Source organism: Salvia splendens, unplaced genomic scaffold (genome assembly GCF_004379255.2).
Source record: "Salvia splendens isolate huo1 unplaced genomic scaffold, SspV2 ctg1117, whole genome shotgun sequence".
NCBI lineage: Eukaryota > Viridiplantae > Streptophyta > Magnoliopsida > Lamiales > Lamiaceae > Salvia > Salvia splendens.
This window is the reverse complement of record NW_024598664.1, coordinates 2506-12969: the sequence shown is the minus strand read 5'-3', so window position 1 is coordinate 12969 and position 10464 is coordinate 2506. Positions and strand designations below refer to the sequence as shown.

The following is a 10464-nucleotide window of genomic DNA, read 5'->3' as shown; positions in this document are numbered from 1 at the left end:
CTAACTATCATCTTACTATTGATCTTCTAAACCATTCCAACTTTCCATCCAACTTCTCTCTGTTTTGCAGTCGCCGGCTACGCCAGGTCGCAGGGACAACTCGGGTGAGTTTTGGACCACTGATCTTGTTTGTTGCCGGACTCTTCAGGGCCACACCGGAAAGGTAATCCTTTGTTTTCTATATTTTCGATTGCTTCAAATTACCACTTTTTTGCTCTTCGACATTTTGCCCAATTTTAATGACCTAATTTGCGTAACTTTTCGTCTCCAGCTTTTTCCCAGTTTCAGTTACCTAATTTTTGTTATCATTGGGTTGTTTTCTCTTGTGAGGGAAATTGAAATCATTCATAATCATTGGTAATGAATACAATAATTGTTCCATTACACTGGTTGTTCATCTATTTGTAAATTCTGGTCTGTGAGATATGAATAAAACATTCGGCATGTCATGCTTGAGATAATTGTATTGTTTACCAGACTAGATTATCAAAAGAATGATATATTTGTATCAAAGATATACTACAAAAATATCATTTATTTATACTACCTATTTGATCAAAATTTGTAAATTAATAAGTTAATTTGTAGACCATTCTGTATGCTGCCTTGGATGAGGTTGGTTCAGTATTATTTTGATAAGCAACCTCTCTTTATTGCAAAGATAAGAGGTTATAGATGTGCATTCCCTGCCTCTCTTTATTGTCATGATTTTTTTGTCTTTTCTTAAGTCTTGTTCGAGTCCCAGGTGAATTATCTGGAATTGTTTCTACAGTATATTGTATATCATGATTCATGACCATGAATAGATGTTAAACTAGAGGCATAAATTTATCCAAGAATTTACCTAGTCAATTGAGGTCTCGCTGCAAGGTTCTGCGTAGCACTAGATTGAATGTGACAAAGCCTTACTGTTTGGCAATCCCACATATGTCAGCTGTAAATCAATCCCATTATCACTTTTGACTTTCTTAGCTTTGATAGAAATAATTCAAATTTGATGCATCCACTAAAAAAGAAACTGTCTGCCCTAAGAGATGTTTTTGACAAGTTTTTTTCGTATCCTGAGTTCATTTTAGTAAGCAAATCTGAAATGGTTCTTAGGTGTATTCGCTGGATTGGACTCCAGAAAGGAATCGTATAGTCAGTGCATCTCAAGATGGACGATTAATAGTTTGGAATGCTCTCACAAGCCAGAAGACTCACGCAATTAAGCTACCTTGTGCATGGGTAATGACTTGTGCTTTCTCACCCAGTGGGCAATCTGTTGCCTGTGGTGGCCTAGATAGTATGTGCTCTATCTTTAATCTGAACTCTCAAACCGACAAGGATGGAAATCTTCCAGTATCAAGAATGCTTAGTGGGCACAAGGGTTATGTATCATCATGCCAGTATGTTCCAGATGAGGATACCACCTTATAACTGCTTCTGGTGACCAAACATGTGTCCTATGGGATATTACCACTGGCCTAAGGACGTCCGTGTTTGGAGGTGAATTCCAGTCTGGGCATACTGCTGACGTTCTAAGGCATGCTCGTTATCTTTCTTCTAGCGCGCACATGAAATTTTTTGCATTAGCGCTTATCTGTTTTTATTGTCAATGACTTTAATAATCCTTTTTTTTTTCTTTCTGATTCAGTGTCTCTATAAATGGATCCAACTCTAGAATGTTCATATCTGGCTCCTGTGATTCAACAGTCCGTCTGTGGGATACCCGTGTTGCTAGTCGAGCATCTCGTACTTTTCATGGCCACGAGGGAGATGTTAATTCAGTGAAGTTCTTTCCTGATGGGTATAGATTTGGAACGGGTTCAGATGATGGAACTTGCAGATTGTTTGACATTAGAACAGGCCCCAGCTACAAGAGTACAATCAACAACATGTTGATAATGAGGCTCCTCATGTAACTTCAATTGCATTCTCCACTTCTGGCCGTCTCCTCTTTGCTGGATACACCAATGGAGATTGCTACGTCTGGGACACTCTATTGGCCGAGGTATAAATATTTTTGCTTTAGTATGCTCAGTCTGTATTGTTATGGTTTAATAGAAAATTAGATATGCTACTCAATTTCAACCCGTCTGCCCTGTTAATAGGTTGTATTGGACTTGGGAAAACTTCAAAATTCTCACGGTAGTCGGATCAGCTGTTTGGGACTGTCTGCTGATGGTAGTGCCCTATGTACAGAAGTTGGGACTCAAACCTCAAGGTTAGTCTTATTTTATCGCCCATCATCACCATTATGCATTCAAACTCCTTTTAGCTAACAAGATGGCTTTCCTGCTTAGGAATATTCTAAAATACACCAACAAAAACATACTATGTATAGACATGAATTGTGAATCTCATTACTAATTTTATACCCTGACAGATCTGGGCTTTTGGAGGGCATAGAAGAGTCAACTGAAGTTGGAGACCGATTCTTGTGGAAAATGAGTGTCGTCATATCTCCATCCAAATTTCTAGATTTCGTATGTCCAAGCTATGGTTGTGATACCATTATTGGTTGTATTTTTTTTCTTGTAATCTTTGAGATGCCTAACAGACAGTTTGAGTAGATAAATGAAAATTTTTATGCAATAGTATTTGAGCTGAAACACTCAAACCTGCTCACATTACCAAAACCAAAACAATTCACTTGTTACAAGAATCTTCATATCATGAAATTAATCATCATCATCAATTTTACAAAGGTGGTAGTGAAAATGTGAAATTGTCTGCAAGCAGCAGAGGTTCTACAAACAACTGCTTTTTTCACAAGGCTATTATTAAGGAATATGTAAACAACATGAATACAAAGAGTCACTAACAGATAGAAAACCAAATATATGACTCGTGAATTGTGACTAAGTATTCTGCAGAATTTTGCAAACAAGTATTCTACCATTCATTCATGGAGGCAAAAGTCAAAATTCTAGTTCCAGTGATCAACTCCAGCAGAACGCATAAAAACAAAAAGCAGAACAAGAACACTGAGGTTTGTGATGAGGGGATACATATACTTGTAAAGGAACTAGTCTCTAGCGTCTCTTGCTTTTGAGTGTGCTCCGTTGCTTGATGATATATGCTATACCTTCTTTCAGGGTTGCTCTTCTCTGCTCTTTGTTATGCCACAGCTCGCTGGTTACATACCTACCACTTGGATTATACTCGTTCATCTCCAGCAAAGCTGTTGTAACTGCTTGGTAGGCTTCTTCGCCTTAACTTAATCCTCAGCTGTGCCAGTTCCTCATCTTCTTCATTTAGTATTGCCTAATAGTACAATGACAGGGAAGAAAATAGCACCCATCATTTTCGGATTTTAAAGCATCAAAAAAGGCCATTTAGGCAAAGTCTGTCAATATACTTCAAGAAATACGCTATAAAATTCAACTTCCAGCTAATAGCAAACATTCATTTTGCAACACAAACTCACATATCAAATTCACATGCATAAAAATGCTTTTCCATGTTTGAGAGCTAATTGTCCACACATGGCAAACCTGTATTTTTTTCTGTTAATGGGGATGGTATGTGTAGAAGTTATGCAAACTAGGAAACAATGTTTCATACCTCAGTTTTAGAAACACATACCTTCACACTTTTACCACCTTCAGTTTGGATGATCTTGAGAGGGTGCCAATTAGAATCCATTATGCGACTCTCCCATTTCGTACATAGCTCAACAGCTCTGAGCTCTGTCTTGCTATCCGAATACATCCTTTTAGCTGCTGGTAAAAAGTCTTTACTACTTAACCCTCCCATTCTCTTGACCCCAATGATGGCCCGAGCAGACTGGTCCTTCATAAACTAGCAGAAAGCATTCTTGTATTTTTTAAAAATTGACAGAAATTAAATGCAGAGATAGTGTAGATGCTACTACAGTTTGCATTCTCTAGTTCAAAAATAATCACGGAATGCATTATATATTCTGTTCTAATCACCATATACAACCCTTTTTACTTATTTCCTAAAGGAGACATCATCAGCAAGTACATAAACAATGCAGATACTTTCAATTTTGTAATGTAGCAGCAAAAAAGAAGCAAAGTTAGCATATACCTAGATGTTAAATCAAATAAGAATGAAAATGTTGATTTCTTACATTTATTAGTTCCTTCCGAGCTTCTTGCAATTCATCATTGCATTTCCGTTCTTTGACAATAAGAGCTTGACTGAGTTGATCAAGATCTTGAAGTTCTTCTTCCTTCTCTTCTAGTTCTTTCTGTATGGCACTAAATTTTTCCAACATGTCCTTGTCACCATCATCTCCCATGTGCTTTACTACTTGCAGACTCCCTGCGAGACGTCGTATCTCCAACTCCAGTGCTTGCTTTTCGTCAAGTTCCCTTTCTAAGTCAATCATTTTTCTCTGAAGATTCTCTTTCTCTTTCTAAGAGAATCAATTAAGTTAAATTATAGATATAAACCATAAATTCATTTGCTCGAGTTATATAATAAAATAGCAGCACCTTATATTCTTCTGCCAAGAGTAACATCTTTTTATCTGCCCTCTTTAATTTCAAGATTGCCATTTCATTCTACATTAAAAAAAATGAGTATTATCAAACACTTATGCAGTAAATAAGTCACATCTATAACATCTTGAAAATTCTACACACTTGAGCATTGGTAATGAACATGCCCAACATAGATTTAAGCGACCACCGACACAGCCAGCCTTACCATGATCAGATATGAGCCATTGATATAAATCTAGCTGAGATGAGTCCTGTTTTCCAATGAATGTGACATGGAGGATGGTATATTACCTGTTTCTTCTCATGGTTGAGCCGTAAATTCTCATTTTCATTTTGAGCTTCACGTTCCTTCAACTCTTGCTCCTCTTCCTCCAGCTTCTTCCTCTGAACTTCCAATTGCATGTTGATTCTACCATGTTCTTGGAGAACTTTTTCTAGTTGACCACTAGCACTTTGCTGCAGTTTTCTTCTTTCTAATAGATGTTGCAAAAGTAAGATTTACGTGAGCTCTATTTCAAGACTAAAAAAAGGGAAGACCAGAGAATATTAGAAAGACAAGAACAAGAGAAATATATTGATAGAGAACTATAATCAACACCAAAAATGTATTTACCTTCATTGAAAGCTTGGATCATCTTATCCTTTTCGCCGATCACATTGATAAGGGATATGGAAGTTTCTTTGCATTTGTTTTCCATTTCTTTCAGGTTCCTATTTTGTGCATCTAATGTATTTTCCAATTGGGAGAGTAGTTTGCTATTTTTAATCTTCTCCTCATTTTGACGTTGTGCTATTGACTTCAGATCTCCATGCTTCTGTAGATAGTCACCAACAACATTGTCTGTGTGTGGAATCACCCTCTCGAGCCACCCAACCATATAGCTTGTCCACATTCTCTTCATCATCCCAAAATAGTCCCTCTTTCCTTGATGCCGAGCCTCATATGCCTTCTCGAACCTTAAGGCATCATAGAGTCCGAGCCACTCACATTTAAACTCTATTATTGCATACCCAGAGTGACCTTTAAAATTCCACAAAGGGATTACCTCACAGGATTAAACCTTTTATTTCTTAGCATATCCCTAAGTTTTGAGCCACTTGGTCCAACATTACGCCCATTTTTCCACTGAACAGGAACATTTGCCACAATTCCCATCCATGGACATACATAGAGTTCATTCTTGTCACAGCTCTCATGAAGAGCTCTGTTATCCACTTCACTCGCTGATGATTTTTTACAGCATTTATTTCTTGAATATACTTCTTCAGGCCTAAATGTCTTCCCCTGTCCTTCGCATTCCTCTTACTTGATCCCTGGCTTATCCCAGCAGCATGCTGAAGTAGATCCTTAAAGCGAAATATCTGCTGCGTTTTGTGAGTGCAGTAAGGGCACTTGTATTCATCATCTGACACTCTAATAATGTGGCTCGATTCCTTCAAACGGAGAAAGCATGAATCGGCATACTCTTCTAACTCAGAATCACTTATATCAGTAGTATCCTCTCCGATAAGTTAGACATCTTCACCAACAGTCAATACCTGCAGTAGAGTTGATGCATAAAAAAGCTTGAACAAAGAAATGACACCACTAGTAACAGTTTAGTTGAAAACAAGAAATGATAACATTGGCATTTTTCTGATTTCACTATTTTCATGTCAATAGCATCATAGATAGCAGCTTCGTTGAAATGATAACAATTGAGATTTTCTGCTTTCATTATTTTCAGTCAATAGCACCACAGAGGAGCTATAGTTCAAATCCAAACACCAAAAACTCTAACCTCCTCTATTCATTGCTATTTTCTTAGTGGAACAGTCTTAAAACAGTAACATATTATACCAGCAAGCAGGTAAAACACAGAAATTCGACTACAAAAGTTCTTTCCACCGATTTCCAACATTATAGTTTTCCTTATTAGGAATTAGGATTGCAAGAGGAAAAAAACAACATCCAGGGGGAAAAAAAACAACAACGAGAACAAGTCATGCGAAATTGTTTTTATATATATAAAAAAAACATCCCTGTGAAAATCGAAACACCATCTCGAAGTCTCGAAAAAATATGAAAGTATACAAGTATCCACAGTTTGAAATTCACACCAAGCTAAAAACCAAAAAACAGTTCGAATGGAAGGTGTTTTTATAACAGAGCGTCGTCAATAACACCATATTAACCAGCAAGCCGTAAAACACATCACGTCAACCAATTTCCAGTCTCCAAACTCTTTCTACCAACCGATTTCCATCTTATTTTCTTCACGATGAAAGGCAAAAAAAACAAAATATACAAAAATTTATTGAAAAATACAGGAGCAAAATAGAAAAAACGCATCCTCCCAGTCAAAATTAAATCTATCAACAACATAACTATCCACAAACTTAAAATCAGAGGATAGCTAAAAACGAAGTCATAGCGAAGCATATAGCACCATCTCTAAACACAGAAGCACCGGAATTCGAAGAGGCTAACTGAAAATGTACGCAGCCGAGAGGAGAAACTTAGTGCAGAAGCGACTCTAGGGTTTTAGAGGTGAGTGTGAGACAGAAAATGTGTATTTTTGCAGGGGCAGAGAGAGAAAGAGGAGCACTGCATGGATGATGGCGTGAGGGTGTCTCTGCAACTTTTGATCGTCGTATTATGCCTTTCATTTTCAATTTTCCTTTTTTAGTAATGTGGATCGACACGTGTAGGCTCACGATTGAGTAGCTGTAGCCTGTTGAATATGTATTGTAACAAATCAAGGAACAGTTTTTCGCTTTTTGCTTAGATGGATTTTGCAAATTGAAAATAAAACAAATGAAGGAACTATTTATGAATTACTCCATCAAATTCATTACATTTTGCTCATATTTCACCTCACTGAACTCATTAATCTGTGGTAATTAGCGCTTGCTTGCTGGTAGAGAAGATAAAATTAGGATAAGTGTATGATATTTGTCTATCTTATTTTTGGGTTAATCTCCCCCCTTAAATATGGCCATAAATCATAATAATAACTTAATAATGCACTAGATGCTAACGAAGAACACAATCCAACAATAAAAACATATGAACGTGACACAAAATAATTTTTCGAATACCAAAATAAAAAAATAAAAAATATATAGAGATGCATGATTTCGGTCCATTTTTTATACACTGAAATTAAAACTAACAACCAAAATCTCTCCCAAAGTATATTTACGCGGCAATCATGAATTCATTCGCTTCATACTTCAAAATATAATAATAATAATAATAATAATAATAATAATAATAATAATAATAATAATAATAAATAAAATAACGTTGCACAAATCATAATGTATTAGGAGTAATATATATTGAAAGAGAGTAAAGAAAAGCACCTCTGTCGTGCAAATGCACCTTTACAAGACAAGCTAATACTATAAATCAACTTAACTACAATAGATCAAAACTTCCACTCGACTTATTTATTAGATTAACAAGAACACAGACGCATCATCCGTCTGTCTACTTCTTCTCAACCACTCCAACCGTTCTCAAAGTATCACTTTCACGAGAGCTGCCAAAAAATTAAAAAAAGAAAAAGAAAAAGATTAATGCTATATTGTGAAAATGATATTAGGTGGTACATACCGCGTGTATATATTGGCGCCTCCAGATTCGCCATACTGTGTCTCCTGCAGGTGGCCGACCTTACGGAGGAAGGATTTGTTGACAAAGTTGTCGCCGGCTCGGATGTAGGCGTCCGGGTTGTCTACCTCCACCTCCGCATGGAGCCCCTATTCTTCTTGGTGACATGCACTATCGGCGACCGCACGAATGCTGCCATCCCTGTGTGACCTGCGATCATTATAGCCAGCACAACACACCCTCCAATTATCCCTATTGGGTACAAACGAATGCCCCAGCCCCCTCGTGAACTTCTTCAGCATTCCCATTTTCGCCGCCTCGGGCTCGCCACCCTGTTTCCGAGCCCTGCCTGAGGCCAACCTCCGGATGTACACCGAGCTTTGCATTGAAGGATTGCATTGTCTCTACATTGCATCAATTTGTTTAATGTACTCCTTATGCTAGGATTAATTGCAAAAAATAACTGAAATCATCAAACATAATTCCAACCAAAACATTGCGACTTCGTTAGTGATTAAGGTAACAAAAGGGGGGAAAAGTGGGAAGAAATGCTAACCAAAGCGCTGAATGCCATGTTCAAATAATCCTTCACTTTTTGGAGATATGGTGATGATACACATGGATTTAAATATTATAGAAAAATACCGGCACTAAAATGGCAGTTATGGATTGATGGTTTGTGTAAAATGCGGTTTCTTGAAACGAATTGCTGTTAGGAATTGTGGTTTGTGTAAATTTGTGATTTCTCTTCGCAAAATGTCGCAGTTTGTTTAGAAAAATAGTGGGTGGTGATGGTCAACTGAAACTATTAGTGCATTATTTTCCACTCATTTCGCCCCATTTGTGTTAAGCAAATACTCCGTATTACTTATAATGATTAAATAAATATCTTATTTAAGTTTAATATTTTTTAATTACTGAATATTACTTTAACTTAAACTTAGTATTAATGATATTTGACATTTAATTAAAAGAGTAAACACTACTACTACTAAATTACATAAATGCTATTTGAACTATCAAATTTGAACAAAAATAAGTAGTCCCTAACTTTAAAAATAGAGTGAACTATAAAAATGGTTCTTGGACTATGGGTTTATCTCACCCATAATTCATGGACTTTAAAAATATCGCCAGACAACCCTGGATTAAGGGTTTATCTCAAAATTGGTCATTTTGTCTTTTTTTCCACCCGAAAATGCCCTTTTGAGGTGTTGGACAATTTGGTCTTTTTATACTTTTAACTTTTTAAATCTGATATTATTTCAGTGATGTACTAAATATGATATTATTCAAAATTACCATTTTTCTTCAATTTTTTCATCCTCCATTTTGCTTCTTTATTTTAATAATAGATTTAATTTTATAAAATTAAATTTTATATTTAGATTTTTAAATATCGATAAAATTTTGTTAATTCTTAAATTATTTTATCACAAGCAATTATAACAACCGAACGAAGGCTAAGTAGAATAGCTCTTATATTTCCATCATGATTAAGTATTATTTTTCTGTACTTCTTCAATTCAGCTGAATATTATATTAAATAACAAAAATTAATAGTGTTAATCAATATTTATAATGTCCATGAATTAATAATTTTAATTTTAAAAAAATTGTTGATATTTAAAAATTTTAAATTTAGTTTTATAAAATTAAATCTAATATTGAAATAAAGAAACAAAATGAAGGATGACAAAAGGAAGGAAGAATGATAATTTTAAAATAATAACAGATTTAGTACATCACTGAAATAATATCAAATTTAAATAGTTAAAGTGTAAAAAGTCCAAATTGCCTAGCACCCTAAAAGGCATTTTCGGATGAAAAAAAAGCCAAAATGACCAATTTTGAGATAAACCCTTAGTCCAGGATTGTCTGGTGATATTTTTAAAGTCCAATGACTATGGGCGAGATAAACCCATAGTCCATGGACCATTTTCGTAGTTCACTCTTAAAAATATCACGTGGTAATCCCTAAATTTAGGGGTTTTTTCAATACTTGACCTATTTTCACTCGAAATTGCCCTCAATCTATGAATTACATTTTTGAATTCTCATAAAATTAGGGTATCTAAGTATTGGGTATGATATTTTTTCTACTTTACTCAAATATTGGGTACGATATTTACTATAGTTCGAAAACCTGAAATGATATTTTCCACTTTCACTTTTTCAATCATTCAAATCCTCTTTTTTATCTATTTCTCTTAAATTTTAAAAATTAAAAGTTAAATTAAAAAAATAATATGAAAATTCCTTATTATGCTTTTCGTTTTTATTTTATTTTTTAGTAATGTGAATTGACACGTGGAGGCTCACGATTGAGTAGCTACATTGTATCAAACCAAAGAAGAGTTTTTCGCCTTTTGTTGATGGTTTTTGCGAATTGAAAATAGAAAAAAATGC

General features: G+C 35.4%; 2 pseudogenes; one reads left to right on the top strand and one right to left on the bottom strand.

The window, feature by feature from the left end:
- Window positions 1-70: 70 nt before the first annotated feature.
- LOC121788671 lies at window positions 71-2594 on the top strand (annotated as a pseudogene).
- A 387-nt stretch (window positions 2595-2981) lies between these two features.
- LOC121788672 lies at window positions 2982-5966 on the bottom strand (annotated as a pseudogene).
- Window positions 5967-10464: the final 4498 nt, after the last annotated feature.